This window comes from Phasianus colchicus, chromosome 28, assembly GCF_987193195.1.
Source record: "Phasianus colchicus chromosome 28, bPhaCol1.hap1.1, whole genome shotgun sequence".
NCBI classification, from domain to species: Eukaryota; Metazoa; Chordata; class Aves; order Galliformes; family Phasianidae; genus Phasianus; species Phasianus colchicus.
The window spans coordinates 440,001-457,584 of record NC_143463.1 but is presented as its reverse complement, the minus strand read 5'-3'; the positions used below and the strand labels follow the sequence as shown (position 1 = coordinate 457,584).

Here is a 17,584-nt window from a genome sequence, read left to right as displayed (position 1 = left end):
TTGGACTCGGCTCTAAGGTGTTGTGTGGCCACGATCACTCCGCTGTATGTATCTACAGTTACTGCTAGCCATGCTCGAGGTTTCAGCAATTGACATTGTGTGAAATCCGTCTGCCACACCTCGGAGGCCTTAAGGCCTCTGGGGTTGACTCCACTAGACCACAGTGGTGCTTTCTGGCAGTGGGGACACGTGGCAATTATGTGTTTTGCGTCACCGACTGAGATCCTGCATCTCTTCGCTAGCGCTTTAGCTCCGATGTGGAGAGACTCGTGTAGCTGACGGGCATCTTTTAGCGTCCACAACCCTTTTGCAGCGGCATCTGCTCTGTCATTACCGATTTGAAAAAATCCTTTGATTGGGTTGTGGCTGTTGACATGGATGACTGATATGGTGCCTTTTCGGGAGAAAAGTGCTTCTTCCAGCATTAGAGCTGTTTTGGATGTTGACACGCCAGGTCCCGACATGGCTAAGCAGAGCTTGGCCACAAACATCGAATCGGTCACTATGTTGAGGTGTTCCATTGGGAACAGTTCACATGCTAGTACTACGGCTGTTGCTTCCAACTGCTGAACTGAGCGCGCACAATCGGTCATTTTAATGCAGTGCCATTCTCCTCCTGATTGCCATACCGCTGCAGCAGTTGAGGTAGCTGAGGATGCGTCTGTAAAAACCGTTGGTCCTTGTTGGGGCCGGTTCATGATTTTCGGTGGAAGGTCGATGTCAACAATTGCCAGCATTTGAGTCCAGGGGGGTTTTGTAGCATACTGGACTTCTCCGCCAAATCCAACGAGAGCTATAGCTAAATATTCTGACATCGCCACTGATTGCATTGGGAGCTGTTTGCGGAAGGGTAAATATATCTTGGCGGGTTCGATGCCTAGGTGTCTTAGGGCGAGTTTTCTGCCTTTCAAGATGAGGTTGCCAATGCACTCAACTCCTGGAGAGAATGCACGTGACGGTTTTCCCAGAACTATCCATTGTATTGGTTGAGCTCTTTCAGGAGGCCCCTGGGCTAGTGCCCCTACTCCTCCTCCCTCAGTAAAATGCACATACAGGTCAAGTGGTACATCTGGATTCCATCTCGCGAGCGTGCTTGATGATGCCTGTTGCTCGATAAAATCAAGGGAATTCATTGCTTCCGTCGTTAGAGTTTTTTGCTCCCATGGGTTTTTTCCTTTTAGAAGATCGTACAGGGGGGCCATGATTTCGGGAGGGATCAGGACAGTGTTGCGGAGCCATTGCAAGGACCCTACTAGCTGTTGCACATCATGGAGTGTCTTGACGTCTCGATGGATTTTTATCTGGGGGGGGGTCACGTAAGAACTTGTGATCCCCACTCCCAAAAAAGTCACACATGGTCCTCTTTTAATTTTCGCGCTTGCAATTTCGAACCCATTTGTTTTCAGAATTTCTGAGACCATTGACACCAACTGGTCCACCTGGCTCCCTGACGGTGCAGCAATTAAGATATCATCCATGTATTGAATGATGGTTGCAGTCGGGTTACTGTGTCGAACCGGTGCCAATGCCCGATCCACTGTAATCTGGCAGATAGTAGGCGAGTTGACCATTCCTTGAGGCAGCACTTTCCACTGGAAACGTAGGTTGGGGCGTTGGCTGTTTGGGAACACGATAGAAAAAGCAAACCGTTCCTTGTCCCCCTCATGCAGAGGTATCGAGAAAAAACAGTCCTTAATATCAAGGACAGCACAGGGTAGTCCTTTTGGTATCATAGAGTTCATGGGCAGCAATGTTTGAACAGGACCCATTGGTTGGATTCTTTTATTTACTTCACGTAGGTCATGGAGGAGGCGAAACCCCTCGCCAGTTCGTTTGGATATTACAAAAACTGGGGTGTTCCATGGGCTAATGGAAGGCTCAATATGACCTCGCTGTAGTTCGCGGTCGACTAGTTCAAGAAGGGCGTCCATTCGAGGCTTTGACAGGGGCCACTGCTCGACCCACACTGGGTCGGACGATTTCCACGTCAGTCTAATTGGCGGGAGTGGGTATGCAGCAGTGGCCCTTATGGTAAATTTGTCACCCTGGCTTTCAATAGGGCTAGAGCATCCCTCCCCAACAGGGGTGGGACTCCTGGCATGACATATGGGAAAAGGGTAATAACTTTCTCCGGTCCCTTTTCAGTGTGGAGCGTGATCGCTACCAGATGAGCACTCCTCCGAGCTCGGGTTAATCCCCCAACTCCGCCCACCATGGGGGCGTCTTCCAATTTCCAATGTGGGGGCCAATCTGTCTCAGGAATAACTGTGACATCTGCTCCGGTATCAATCAGAAAAGGGACACTAATGGTGGTGCTATTTAAGGTATTATAGAGTGAACAAATCCCCCACACCACCGGCGGGTTGTCACACCTTACTGGCAGGGCCACCCTGGGGTCTCGCCCCCAGGAGGTGGTTCTTGCTGTCCCTGAGGTAGGGACAGGTTTGACTGGGTCGCTGGTTGAACCATAAAATTGGTTGCTTCTCGAGGGAGCAGTGGGTTCGGGGGCGTCTTGCCCCATCTGGGGTTGACGTAACTGGGCCGCCTCGTGTCCCAATTGGGAGAGGGCTGTGCGCGGCCTGGGTGCCCTCTCCCCCTCCCGTTTCCCTGGTTTCTAGATCTGCATTCCTTGGCGAAATGTCCTTTCTTTCCACAGACCCAACATGGACCTCTGGGTTGATTTTTGTGCGGGGGGAGCGCTGCTGGCAGATCCCCCAACTGAGGGCAGTTTGCCACAACGTGGCCCGCCTGGCCACATTTAAAACATGCCATCACATTAGCTATTGCGGTGCGAACAGCCATCTGAATGGGGGCTAGATGCTCTTCCTTTACGACATGCTTAATCATGTCCGCAATACTTGACCCTACTGGCAGTGACCGTAGGACCTCTTTGGTTGCCGAATTACACTGCTGACGTAAGCAGTCTGCAAGAACTGGGCCTTTCGCTTCCGCGGGCAGGGTCGAGGAGTCGACTGCTGCCTGGAGGCGATCCACAAATTGTGTAAAGCTCTCACTTTCATTTTGTCTTATGGTGGACCATGGCGATGGCTTAACGATAACTTTAGAGGCTGTGCGAATAGCGTCTCTGGCTGCACGAGTAGTTGTCATAACTTCATGGGCCCGCAGGCCCAGGGCCTGCGCTTGGGGGGTAATCACTGTTGGGTCTGTACCCATCAGCCGCTGCAGGCTGGAACCATGTAGTGGGTGATCTGCCCCAGTTACTTGAGCTAGTTGTCTTGCACAGTTATCTTCCCATTCTTGTTTAAAAACAATCATCCCTGCTCCATCAAAAATTAGTCTACAGGTTTGTTTTATGTCAAATGGGAGCATATCATCTCCCCCAAAAACACCATCTATAAGGGTGGAGACCATAGCTGAGTTAAGCCCTTTATCTGCAATTGCCTTAACAATTGCTTGTATATCCCTAGGGTTTATCGGCGAGTGGACCCTCTGTCCCCCATCCATCACCCGGACTGGGAACGCTAGTTTGGCCGATGGGGCCCAGTCAGCACATGCAATCTTTATTTTCCTCCAGTCTGTAAGAGGGATTTCTCCCCCTCGCGGTTTCTCTTTAATTTGGATGGGAATATTTCGGCTCTTAACTCTGTTCGTATTCGTTCCCTCCTCCTCCGAGTTTAAGTCAATTGCGAACCACTCGTCCCAGCTAGTGTCTGACCCGGAGTCAGAGCCGGACTGAGCGGCCACTTCCGGTTTCCCGTACCATTTTGTTAGGCTCCGGCCCCGCCCGCTTCCCTTGCGGGCAGGCCGTTCCCTCCCTCTTGGTTCGTCCCGCCCTCTGCCCAGCGGGATGTTCGCCCCACAGCGGCTTTTCTTCAGACGGCCGCTCTGATTGGCTTTCCACCCTTCACTCACGCTCCCCTCACCTTCCCGGTCGCTCCCACCGCCTTTATCTAACACCTCCTCGATGTTCCCGCCAAGGGCGTCCTCCCCCCGCCCTCCCTCTCCTGGCTCGGCGCCATCTTGGGGCGCATAGGGGGGCGGTCGAGCCCAAATTTCCTCGGGCTCCGATTTCTCCGCGGCAGCCCTGGCCTCCTCGATTAACCCACCCCAGAAGGATTTAGCACGTTTCTGTCCCTCCGTGGGCGGGTCGGGGTTCGATTGAGAGGACATGTAATCGTCATCGTCAGAGGGGTGCAAAGTCCGCGTGGCCGCCCCGACTCCCAGTCCCGGGGCGGCCAACAAACGGCTCTCTGCCGCCCTCCAGCTCTCCCGCTCCCGCATGGCCCTGCGCAGGGCCCGCGCGACTCTCCCCCACGACTCTAGGCTTCTCCCACAGCCCGAGGACATCGTCTCCTCAGTTAACGCTTTAGTGCATTTATCCCACACTTCGGGGTGGAGAATATCCACCGGCTGGTCAATGACCCCAATTCGCAAAAGCCTCGCAATAGCGAGAGTAAAATCTTTGGGCTTACAATCGATGCCCCACTGCTTATCTAACTGCGATACGACCTTCACAAGGACTTCCATCCTCCTTGTTGGTCCGGGAGCGTCCTCCCCGCCGGCCTGGTCCTGCCGCTCCGGCCGCCGTTCACCCGTCCAGGCGAATCCCGGGTTTTGGCACCACTTGTTGCCTATCGTAGGCGTGGCGACCTGGTTCGGGAACGGCACGGCGACCAATCCCAGGTCGCTCGGTCCATCGGCTCGCTGACACCAATGTGGTGGACGGCAAATGGCGTTTATTGGCGGGAGAAACAGCCTTATATAACCTGGGCACTGAACGCTATTGGCTATCGGGAGGGGGACCCTGTCTTCCCGTACAACGCGATATCTTCTGGGCGCCAGACCCTCACTACCACATCCCTAATCTCTGGATCTGCTCCACAAAGCCCTTGTGCAAATTCTCACCCTGCACACTAACGGCTCAGCTAACGGTGGTGTTCCCTTCTGTTGGGAACATCCCAGTTCTTCCCCAGCTCTTCCCACCCCCTGCCCTCTCCCCAACCCAGCTCAGCCCAGCAGCCCAATGGCAGTGCCCACCACTGGGTATGCAATGCCACCACAGCCCAGAAACTCTGAAGACACAGCAGCTACTAGGCTGGGGCTGTGGCCTGAGGAGGCAGAGGTCAGTGAAGCTCCAGGCCCAGAAGACCCCCAGCACAGACTGCTTGTGCCGTCCTCTTCTCAGCCTAGCACAAGAGTCCTGGCCCAGCACAGCCTGCCTCCAGCAAATGCCTGCAAAAATAGCTTTCTCTTTCTCACCTGTCCCTCCCTGAAGGCACAGAAATGCTCTCTTGCTCTTCTTCAGGGTCATCCCTGCTCCTGGAGAGCCTTGTCCAGGGCAACTTTTCTGTGCTGGCCTGGCTGACTGCTCCTGGTTCCCTCCCCGTGTTCTCCCCAAGGCCCTGATCTGGTGGTACTGCTCTGCATTGATGGATCTGTGGTGCCCAAAGGACCAGGGTGACCCTGCCCAGGTTATGCTGCTCAGGGTGGGCAGCAGACACAGATGGATGGAGATCTCTGCTGCTTCTTACCATCTGTGCTAATGGCTCTGCAGCCAAGGACAGTGCTTGGCAGGAGCATGGGGTGCCTCTAATGTCACAAAGGGCAGTTGAATGCTGAACCAGATCTGACCCACAGGGCTTCAAAAAGTCTGTACTGAATCACTCTCCAGATAAGTCAACAAATATTTGTTGTCTGTATGAACAAGTGCCACTGAGAAGGGAGCCCTTGGTCCAGTGACTGGTCACTGGCAGATCACTGTTGGACTGTAAGCCTGTGTTCTTCAGTCCGTGGAGAACCCCAGACAACAAAAGAGCAGAGAGCAGCTCCTTGTGTGCATTGCTGACAACAGCTTTGAAAGAGGCCTGGATTCTGGCTCTGTCCTGAGCAGGCCTTTAGTTAGGTATGCTACTGTAGAGACAACTGGACTGCTATCAAGTCATTTGAGACCTGAATACTAACAGGAATGGAGAGGCACAATAGGAGAGCAAGGAAGTGGAGGGAGAGCAATGCTCAAAAACCACATCCTGCTGCTGCTCATGGCCACGGTTTCAGGAAAACAGCAGCCCCAACTCAAAGGTAGCAGAGAGCAAGAGCTCAACAGGCATTAAGGGGCAGACCACAGGGACACCAGGTTTGCTGCTCCATGTGGCAGATGGGTTCCTGGCTCCTTGAAACTCTCCCACATATGTGGGTTGCTCAGGAGGATGAGGGAGACATAGGAGCAGAGACAAAAGAATTTCTGCTGTCTTCTTCATTGTGTTCATCTACACAGGGAGCCTGGTTCTGCAGGTACACAAGATCATAGAATTATAGAATCATAGGATGTTTAGGATTCGAAGAGACCTTAAAGATAATGTAGCTCAAACTACATCAGGTTACCAAGAGCCCCATCCAACCTGGTCCTGAACTCCTCCAGAGGTGGGACATTCAGGCCTCTGATCATCTTTGTAAAGAGGGACAATCATCTCCCTCATCCTGCTGGTCACCCCTCTGTTGATGCAGCCCAGGATGCAGGTGGCCTTCGGGGCTGCAAGCACGCACTGCTGGCTCACGTCCAGCTTTTCATCCACCAGAACTCTGGAGGACAGAAGTCCTTCTCAGTAGGGTTGCTATCAGTGAGGTCTCCCGATCTGCACATATGTCTGTGTTTGCCCCAACCCAAGGCAACATATTGCACTTGGACTTTTTGAACTTTGTTAGGATCACAGAGTCCCAGTTTTCAATTTGGACTTGTAATGACATGACTGGGTAAAAAAGTGAACAGATAGGAGACTAAGAATTTAAATGTAAAAGTATTTAAATCTTAATCCAAGTATGAGGAAATAGCAATGAAAGTAAATAAAAACAAAGATTGTCCTAATAATTTTGGATACACCATGGAATTCCTCTGAATTTCCTCACTGTGTTTTTGAGCTCCTGGTTCCTCATGCTGTAGATGAGGGGGTTCACTGCTGGAGGCACCACTGAATACAGAACTGCCACCAACAGGTCAAGAGATGGGGATGAAATGGAGGGGGGTTTGAGATAGGCGAACGTGAAAGTGCTGACAAAGAGCAAGACCACAGCCAGGTGAGGGAGGCACGTGGAGAAGTCTCTGTGCCATCCCTGCTCTGAGGGCATCCTCAGCACGGCCCTGAAGATCTGCAGATAGGACAGCACTCGGCACAGTCCCTGCCCGGACACACAGCCTCTGGGGCACAGCAGGGACCCTGTCTGCAGGATTTCTGCCCTGGGCACCCAGTGCACCCCCGACTGCACTGACTGAACCAGGGAATCACTAACCTGAAGCAGGATCTCCTCCTTTGTGATGGAAAAGTGATGGAACCTGTGCCAGTGTCTCACCACCCTCACTGCAAAGAATTTCTTCCTAATATCTAGTTTAAATCTAACACATCCAGTTTAAAGCCATGTCTCCTTGTCCTGTCACTACATGCCCTTATAAGAAGTCCTCCTCAGGTTTCCTATAGGCCTCTTCAGGAGCTGCAGCTCCCACATCTGTGAATGGCAGGAGGAGGAACTCTGTGGGGAAGGTGTTGTTGGACATTTGTTTAGTTTGGGCCAGTTCAAGGAGAACGAGACAGGCTAGGCTTGGTGATAAACCTGCCATTGTACATTTCTACATAGTTTTCTGATGAAAATGACATATGAAGTTTAAACAGGTTTATCTGAAGAAAACTTCACAAGCCTTACAGCAACCCCTCACACAGAGCCTTAAATTTTTCAGGAGAACCTTTCTGCAACTGTCTTGATCTCTGGCTGTGCTGAGAGTGCCATTAGGAACAGAGGCTGCTGCGGGTTTCAGAGAAGCCCTTCCTCTCATGCAGCAGAAGGGAAAGAGGAATGTGGGGGGAAACTCAGATTCACTCTGCTTGTAATATCACTGAGCTTTTCTGTGCTGTTTCTTTCAACTCTCCAGCTGCAGAGAAGAGCTGAGGGGATTTTATTTGGTTTATTTTATTACAGCTGTCCCCATAGCTCTTAGAAGAGGTGTTGGGTAGTTGAAATCCATGACTTTAATGTGGACTCCAAGGGAAATCCTATGGGTTCCAGGAGGCAAACTGACCGTCCCCTGGTGAAGAGTGAGGAGAGCAGCTCTGCCCATCCACCCTGTTCCCAGCTGTGCTGTGTCATACCTCTGTAAGCTGCAGGATGGTCACGCTCAGGTGTTACCTTGTTCTGGGTGCAGCAGGGACTCTGGGGTCAGTGTGCAGCGTGACAGAATCGTCCTTTCCTTGGGATGTCTAAGCAGGACCTCAGCTCTTCCCTCCTAGCCAGGAATACAGAGGCCTCATTTCTGTCTGCACACAGGAGAGCCATCCAGCAGCATCTACGTGGCCTTAGCACTGAGGTGTGTCCTCTATGAGTCACCTAGGTAACACAAAGATGCAGTGAGAAAGCTGCATACTCCTGGAGAGCAGCATGCAGCCCCGAAGGATGCCCCATAGACACAGCTGCATACCTTAAAGCTCCACACAGTGCAGTATCTGGAGGACACTTGGTCATTGTTCCTTCAGGCACAGCTGCACAGCAGGACCACTGGGCTGGTGTCTGAATGATGACCAAATCCTCCCCTCCTCCCCTACAGCTGCCTCAGTCGGTCCAAAGTGGATCACAGTGACATGCCACAGGGTTCCTATCAAGGGAAGAGGGGCACACACAGACAGAGCATGGGAGCTTCTCTTCTGGGCTCTGGCTGCTGTACTGGTGATGCTTGCCTGAGACCCCATGGCTTGGGGGAGTGGGAGAGACCAGGGAAGGGCTGCTCCAGAGAAAGCATCTGCATGGCAGGGCACAGCCAGGAGGTGCCAGAATCCCCCTCCCATGGCAAGTTCCTTCCCACAGCCTGTGCATCTCTGCTGCCTGTAGCTGTGCCTGATGGGAGCTGCTTCTCTGTCCCCATACTTCCTGTTACCTGTGCTCACAGATCCCACCCTACCTGCTCTGTGTACAGCTCTGTCCTGCATTAACAACGTGCTGCCAAGGGGCACTTCCATGCCTGCTGGAGCTAAGCAGCAGGGCACAGAAATGATGTCCTCGCCAACCAACGGATGTTCTGTGGTGACCAGGGACAAATCTTTTATGGCACTTCCAGGTATCTCTGCCAGATTTCCTCATCTCTCAGTGCAGGAGCCTCAAAGCCTATTCCATTCCCCACTGCCCTTCTTGGAAACAAGGCCAAGAATCAGAAAAGGTCTTCTCTTTCCTGTGGCCCAAATTCATGGCAGCTCCCCAGGCAGGCTGAGTGCTGAGCCTGGCACTCGGCACAGTCCCTGCCCGGACACACAGCCTCTGGGGCACAGCAGGGACCCTGTCTGCAGGATTTCTGCCCTGGGCACCCAGTGCACCCCCGACTGCACTGACTGAACCAGGGAATCACTAACCTGAAGCAGGATCTCCTCCTTTGTGATGGAAAAGTGATGGGAGCACTACCAAAAGATCCTACAAGCATTGGGATATGCTAACTTCAAGTGCATATATCAATGGTTTTGCATCTGCCTTCCCTTCAGCCAGACTTACTGTGTGAAGAACACTGAGGAGTTCTCCCACATAGCCTTTAACACCTCTCTCCTTCCCTGCTCTCCCTGTGCCAGCTGCAGGCCCCAGCTCTTGGTGCAGAAGAGCAGATCCTGCACAGAACTGTCTGTCTGCAGCACTGCTGTTTGCCAGCAGCTCCCTGCTTCTCAGAAAACACAGCCCAGCTCAGCAGCAGAGGTGCAGCTCGAGGCATCACTTTCTATGCCCCAAACCAATGTCCCTGGAGATGTCCCTGAGGCTCCGGGGCTCACAGCTCCTGAAAAGCAGCAGGGCCCCTCCTGAAGAACTCACATTGAAGCAAGCTGAAGGAATTGTTACCGACACTCTCTAGCACTGCACAGACTCCCACTGCAGGAATTGCTCTCCCAGGGTGTGCTGGTGGTATGCAGGAGGTGCTGTGTTTCCCTCTGGAATCTCTTACCCTATTGTCAGGCAGCACACCGGGCAGTGGCAGGCAGCGATCTCTTCCCTGTGATTCATTGTGGGCATCTCTGCTCTCATCAGTAGTTTGCAGCTGAAGAGGGATTCAACTGCCCCTGCTATGTACCTCACAGACACACAGGAGCTGGATTCCTCTTGCCTCAGATCAGTGTACACAGAATGAATGTTACCTCCTTGTCTGAGCTGCTGTGCTAATTAATAGGCTGCCATGAAGAACGTTAACTCCATCCCAGTCAAACCGCATACAGTTGTGTTTGGTCAGAGTAGATGTGGTGACCAGACCTGAGTGAAGGAAAGTGGGGAAAGAACAAAGGGCAATGAGCAAATGAAACTGAAAAGGTAGAAAAGGAAAATTCTTACTTTCTTAAGGGGAAGAAATCACCATGAATGCACACCAGCACTGGGTCTAGAGAAATTACTGATCACTGTGACCCTATTATCACCTTACTGTTGCTTAGAGCAGACCGTGGTGCTGGAGACCTCCATTGTGCCCCTTTGTCTAGAGTCTTAGTGAAGAGGTTAGAGAGTATAACACCTAGTATCAGCCTCTGGGAAACAAAGCAAAAATGTCCACCTGGACTTTGTGATATCAGTCATCACAGTGTGAGCCTTGATATTCGGTCATTTTCGGTCTATATCACTTGCCATTTATCTAATTTATATTGTGTCAGCTGACTAGGAGAATGCCTAGGGAATGGTGACTGGCCCTTCAGATACTTGCAGGTCTTAAAGATATGACTGACATTTGCATGCTTCCAGTCTTTGGGAAACATTCCCAGTCTCTATGACATTGCAAAGGACATTGAGAGTGGCTTCACAGTGATGTCTTTCAGCTTCCTCAGCACACATGGATGCAGCTAACCAGAGCCCATGGATTTATAGATGTCCAGTTTGTTTAACCCGATGATCCCTAGCAAGAGGAAGTCTTCCTTGCTCTGGGTTTTTCTCTGGTATCAGGGCCCTTGGATACCCAAAGTTCTGTCTTAGCAGAGAAGACTGAGTTGAGGAAGACAGTGTGTATTTCAGGCTTTTCTGTTTCATTTGTTAACAAAACTCCTGACCTGTCTTCCAGTGAGACTACATTTTCCTACCCTTTCCTTTGCTCTTATGTACTTGTGGAGGTCTTTTATTCACCCTTTAAGTCCCTTGCCAAATTCAACTCAAAATGGGCATTGGCTGTCTTAAGCTTATCTCTGCATGCTTGGTCACTTGTGCTCTGATGTGTTGCATTCCAGATCAAGCACTGATCCAACTTGATCTCCAGATCAAGCATTAAGTAACAAACACCAAAATGAATGTCACCCACAATCATTCACATTGGTCTGCATGCTGTAAAAGCTCAGCTATTTCAGTATCTATCCCAGATCCTCGTGTCTGTTCTACAGAAGCACCTGGTGGATGGAGTAGGCAAGAAGGGGTTTTGCTTGCAGCCCTCAGCACCAACTTGCCTCCATCCATTCCTTTCCTTTGAGTTCTTGCTGTCAGCCTGTTAGTGATGGGATGGTTACTGCTTGCCTTGGATCTTGTGTTTTCTTCTGTGGTAGAAACTGTCTCTTTGAGGGCAGAATATAGTTCCTCTGCTCTGTCCTTTTAGTCCCTGTGACTTTTTAACCTGTTTCATTGCATAGCTCTCTATCAGGTGGTTACGATGGCTAAGGTCTCTATTCTCAGAGGGCGCTAATCCTGTAATTAGAGGACGAGGGCTATGTACTTAGGAGGAGATAATCACCTATTGAACTCACCCTCTATACTGCGGGATGCTCCTCCTCCCAGCTCTCCCTGCCAGCATGAACTGCCAAGTAATCTTCCAGTCTCTGCATGAGACCCTGCACACGGGGTGAAATAACCCCTGCATCAGCATGGGAGGGGGTGGTGGCTGACTGGGAGCTGCCCTGCGCCTTGGCAGGAAAGGACCTTGAGGTCCACATGGGCAACAAGCTGACCATGAAATAGTGATGTGCTGGTTCTGCAGAAAGAATAACAGCTCCTGGATGAGCAGATAAAGGGAAGTGTTTGTTTTTCTCAACTCAGCGCTAGTAAAGCAAATTCTGCTGAACAGTGACCAGTACAGAACTGGGCTCTGCAATATGAAAAGGATGTGAATTTAGTGGGGCAAGTCCTGCAAAGGCCTTCGAATTGGACTGGGGCATCCTTTATGAGAGGGGAGGCTAAGAGAGCAGTTGCTGCTCAGCCTGGAGAAAAGAAGGCTCCAAGGAGAAGTATGTCAGTGTATATAAACATCTAATGGGAGGACCTGAGGGGGAGCCAGGCTCTTCCCAGTTAAGCTCAGCAACAGGTCAAGGGGCAGAGAGTTCCAGGTGAAACACATGAAGTTTCATGAGAGTTTTAGGAAAACACTTGTTTATTGTGGATTGTAGATTACTACAGCTGGATGTCCACATATGTTTTGGAGATATCCAAAAGATGTTTAAACACAGTCCTGGAAATTCTGCTCTAGCTGAAGATAGGAAGCGGTTGAACTGGACAGTGTCCAGAGGCTTTTTCCAGTTCTAATTGGGTGTTTTGCCATACACAACCTCACTGCATGTGACAAAACCCACACACATTCAGAAGCCATGTGGGCTGACATTGGCACAGCAGAAATCATCTGGTGACTTTTCTAACCACGCTGGATAAGTATGGACAACCATATTTCCTCTCTCTTTGGCATTCATAGGAATCCTGAATAAACTGCATGAGGTTGAATAACCTAGATTTTAGAATTACTCTGTCAGGAGGATAAGTAATACTGAGCGCTATCCTGACCTTTGTACAATCTTTGTACTCTTTGATTTGTGGCCAGAAGGAGAAGAAATAGCCAGATAAGAAATTCAGATGACGTGTAGATTGATCAATGGATCAACAAATGAAAAAGTTAAATGGATAGTAATATCTAATATTTTCTCAGACTCCATAGCTGCAAAGCATTGTGTCACTGATAAGAGGGATTGCTGCTATAATTTCATCCTGATAAAACCCACTATTGTGACTTGTCAAAGGCAGCAACATAAAATAGGGCTATCATTCGGGTTCAGAATAGATATGATTAAACCTGACCCAACTACACAGCCTCTCCTAGCCCCACACACTCACACTGCAGCACCTCTTAATAAATACATAGAAACCCTGCTACAACATGGAGTTAGCAGTTTTCCTGGTGGTGACCCTTGGGACTGTGCTCTGTAACCATGAAACACCACAAAACAGAAGGACCTTAAATTTCTCCACTTTAGTCATACATGAAAATGAAACATACTCAACAGATGAGTGGAGTTGAAATGTCTCTCACCAGAAACTACACTCCAAGTCAAACTAGGGGAGAAAATACAGATTGGCCCCTGGGTAATCAGTGGGCCTGCTTACCACAGATCTACAGAATTTAAAGTAACCGATTCTGATATCCTCAAATAATACAATACAGAGTATTATAAAAGACCAGAACTAAGTTCAAATTGCTGGTATAATTTTACCTCTACCAAACCTGTTTTTTGACAGGCTCATATTCCTTGAGATCACAGAGCTGACCTGAGCCTGGTCTCTACAACTCAGCGTGCATCCAATCTTAATTTATTTAATGAGATCCTCTGTGTCAGTGAGCACCAAGTCCAGTAATGCTTTTCCTCTGGACAATTTGTCCAGTATCTGGACCAGGAACACTCTCAGTGCACTTCATGAGTCTCCTGGATTGCTTACAGCTTGCTGTGTTGTTTTCCAGCAGATATCTGGTGGTTGAAATTTCCCATCATGATGACAGCCTGCAAGTGAGATGTTTCCTATATTTGAAACAAGAAGGCCTTGACAGCAGGCTCCTCTGTAGACCCTAACCAGCAAATGTCCATTATTGTTCTGGGTGAAAAAGCTTTTCCTGATCTCCAGGCTGAACATCTCCAGTTTCACACAATGGCCTTTGTCTTTCATCCTCCCACTGCACACCATATTTCAGAGCTGGCGCAGTATTATGCATGATGTCCTTATAGGTTCTGGCAGGCTGCAATGAGATTCTCTTCAGCTTTCCCTTCTCCAGGATGGCCAAGCTCATCTCCATCAGTCTCTCCTGACATGCCAAGTGCTCTAGCTTGGCCTTCATGACCTTTTGCTAAACTTGCTTTAGCTTGCTGATGTCATTCCTGTGTTGGGGATCTGTTTGACACAGTAATTTGTAGAAGGCTCTATCTCCCTCTCCTGGCCATGCCCAAGGTTATCAGCACATGGCACTTCTGTCTTTAATAGTCAAGCCTGTTATCCTCAGTGTACTCATCCCCTAAGCTGGAAAATGGAGATGGAGAGCAGAATAAGCCCCCCACAATTCAGGAAGAAACAGTAACCTGATAATTGGACTGTCGTAAGTCTATGGGACCAGATGGAATACACTGAAGGGTACTGAGGGAGCTGGCAGAAGTTATTATTAAGCCACTTTCCATCATTTATAAGCAGTCCTGATCAACTGGGGAGGTTCCAGATTTATTGGAGCCTTGCGAATGTTACTCTCATCTACAAGAGGCATCAGGAGGATCTGGGGGACTACAGGCTGTCAGCCTGACCTGCTCTGATATGAGCAGATTATGGAGCAGATCATTTTGAGAGAAATCACATGGCATGTTTGGGACAGTTGGGGGATCAGTCCTAGCCAGCATAGGTTCATTAAAGGCAGATCCTGCCTGATCAATCTGATTTCCTTCTATGACCAGGTGACCAGCCTGGTGGATGAGGGAAAGGCTGTTGACATAATCTACCTAGTCTTCAACAAAGCCTTTGACACTGTCTCCCATGCTATTCTCCTAGAGAAGCTGGCAGCCCATGGCTTGGACAGTGTATTCTTCACCTGATAAAAAAGTGGCTGGAAGGTTAGGCAAAAGAAAAGAATATTGATATTCCCCTGTACCTGCATTGCTAGTACTCTGTCTCTTACCCAGTATACTTTGTATTCTTTTATGTATTTCCACCTGCCCTGAAGAAACAAACCATGTCAGAAGTTGAATTTCAAGTAACTATTCAGACATATGTACTTCCCATTTCTGTGCATATTTTCCTTCCCCTTACTCTTTGATTGTACAGATATCTCTCAAATACCCAGTTGCTTCTTGGAACTGTTTAACCTTGTCTGTCTTCCCATCATCTCTATCATCATCCTTACTGCCAACTCTGTATTTGTTTTGCTATTTATCATTTCCTATCTCTCAGTGTCAAAATTTCTTGTACAGTTATTCCTTGTGGAAGGTGAACCTTATTGGAGGCAGCTTGGTTTTGGCTTACAGTTTAGGAATGTGTTTTCCTGTTCTTTGTCTCTACTACAGATAATAAAGATAATAATTTTTTAAAAAAACCTTCTCTACCTGTGTGCAGCCAGTCCTCCAAGGGAAGAAAGTGTACATTTCTACAAAGGAGCTGGAAAAATCTGTAGAATTCAGCGTAGACATCTGCTGTAAGGAAAGTGATGCAAGTCTCAGGTGACTCATGAATGAGGTGGTAAAGAAGGGAAGTGGGGAGCAAGGTTGCCCATGCAGTTACTTGTCCAGACCTCCTTAGGAGACAGCCTGGGAAAACTATAAAATGAAGAAAGCTTCAATCACTTCTTAAATTAACCAAAAAAGTAATTAAAAAAACCTTAAATGTGATAACTCTTTTTTATTATTATTATTATTCTAGGAAGTTTTCTCTTCATCTACAACCTTGAAACCTTAATAATTAACTGGACAAGTCTGGATGACTTGAGGAAAATGCTTGTTAGGTCTTTCTGCACTGTAATGAGCCCCACTGCATATTTGCTGCTGAGTCCATTAACTTCAGATACTGAGAGAAGGCTGATGTAACCACACAATGAAGGTAAAGTCAAAAGGAAATGCTGAAGCGTCTTTGAGCATTGACTGGCTCCTGTGGGGGCCATTACTGACAAAAGTCCCTGAGGATCTTGTTAGAGCAGGTAATTGGAGATCATGATTACAAGTAGGCAAAGGTCCCATGCAAGTGACTTCAGTGTTGAGTAGAGCCCTCAGCTGCTTTGATAAAACAGAAAGTCTAAGCCATAGCTCCAGATCTTGGGAAGGGAGGTCCTCACATAAGGTCCAAAGGTCTTCCATGGTCAATGGGAAGTACGGTCTGTAATGTTCTGAAGGAGAATGATATGATACCTCCTGGTCACCTTAAAGGGTTGCAAGGCCCCAGTGTCATGACAGCTTGTCTCCTCATGAGCCTCGGTAGTAGACACAACTACCATAGCCAAGTGGACAAAGACCTTGGTTCTGTAGGAGCCTTGCAGCCTTGCCAGTGCTGTTTGCTGTCTCCACCAGAAGCTGTTCACCTAGCATGCCCACCACGTGCTCAGGAGTACAGAGGGATGTGCTGTCCTGCAGCCAGCAGCAGAGGCCAGGAACAGCACTGCCTGCTGAGCACAGGCAGGGACATCCTAGTGTGAAGGGCAGCAAGGAACTTGGTTTGCTGTGCTCCTCCGAGGGACAGAGCTGTCACAGGAGTGCTGCAGCTCAGTGGAACAGACAGCACAGAGCTGCAGGCTCCATCACGATGTTGGCGTCTTCCTGGTTGTCCTGAGAATCAATGTGGTCTCAGCCACCAAGCATCAGACTGAGCTCTCCATGTCATTGGCCAAAGGCATGAGGGCAACAGAAAAAAGAGCAAAGATGAAACAACCAGCAGGGAAACCCTGCAGACCCAAGCCAGTGCCATGTGTTTCTGTCCTAGGCGAGGTAGGACAAATGGATCTGATGAAGCTGCTGATCAAGAAAACTACAAATGCATTAGAATCACAAAATCATCTCTAAGGATTTTATGGTTCTATGATTTTTTTTTCTAAACAAATTCATTTATGCTGATTTCCTTAAGTACAAGGACCATCCATTGCCAGATCTTTTCTTTAATGAGCAGATCTCAAAACTTAATTCTGAAAACCTTTTGTTGAAGAGCTGGAACATAGCCATCAGGGTCATTTTTGATAAAAAGAAAAGGCATTTATTTGCATGCAATGCTTAACGTTTCTCACAGCTCGCTGGGATTCTGTAGAAACTCGATCAGATCTAGAAGAGTTCAGCCTTTTTAACTTTGAGATAGGCTGTAGGGATGTTTTTTTAGAGCATAGAAATTTCATTAACATGAGCAAATAGAAAAAAATATATATTTTTACAAATGTAGATCACACTTGTGAACGTTATTTTGCTGTATCTTTCTGTGCATCATGCTTTCCTCTAAGTGTCCAGAAATATTTTCATGTACATGATACTTGGTATTCTAACAAGTTACGTTCAGAACAACTTGCTTTTCTGCCAGGTTTTAAGGATCATATATGCTGATGTAAGTAATGCTGAGTACCTTGTTAATGCAATAAAATAAAGAATAATAGAAGAGCTACTGGAACACCCTGTGAGGCCTAGGTGATTATACAGCAAGCACAGAACTGCTCAGAATCCTGAAAACTCATACCCAAATCCTTCCATCCTTCCTCCTCTCTCAGTAGATACTTTGATCATGGCAATATCCTTGCAACAATAAATCAAGCTGGTGTGTCTTTTCTAACTCATTCTTTTGAAATGATTTGCCCTTTTGCCTCACATTTCATTTGTGTTAGGGGTGAAACACTACTTCTCCTTGTTGCTAAGGAGAAATGAATTGGACAAATTCAAAAGCACTAAAATTC

At 48.6% G+C, this 17,584-nt stretch overlaps 1 long non-coding RNA gene across 1 annotated transcript in view; it reads left to right on the top strand.

Moving 5' to 3' along the window:
* Window positions 1-15,591: 15,591 nt before the first annotated feature.
* The window catches only part of LOC149914711 (uncharacterized), a 2,579-nt gene continuing 586 nt past the window's right edge, over window positions 15,592-17,584 (top strand). Inside the window, exon 1 of the long non-coding RNA XR_016460304.1 lies at window positions 15,592-15,762. This is a non-coding gene — a long non-coding RNA (uncharacterized LOC149914711). The remainder of the gene's footprint in view (window positions 15,763-17,584) is intronic.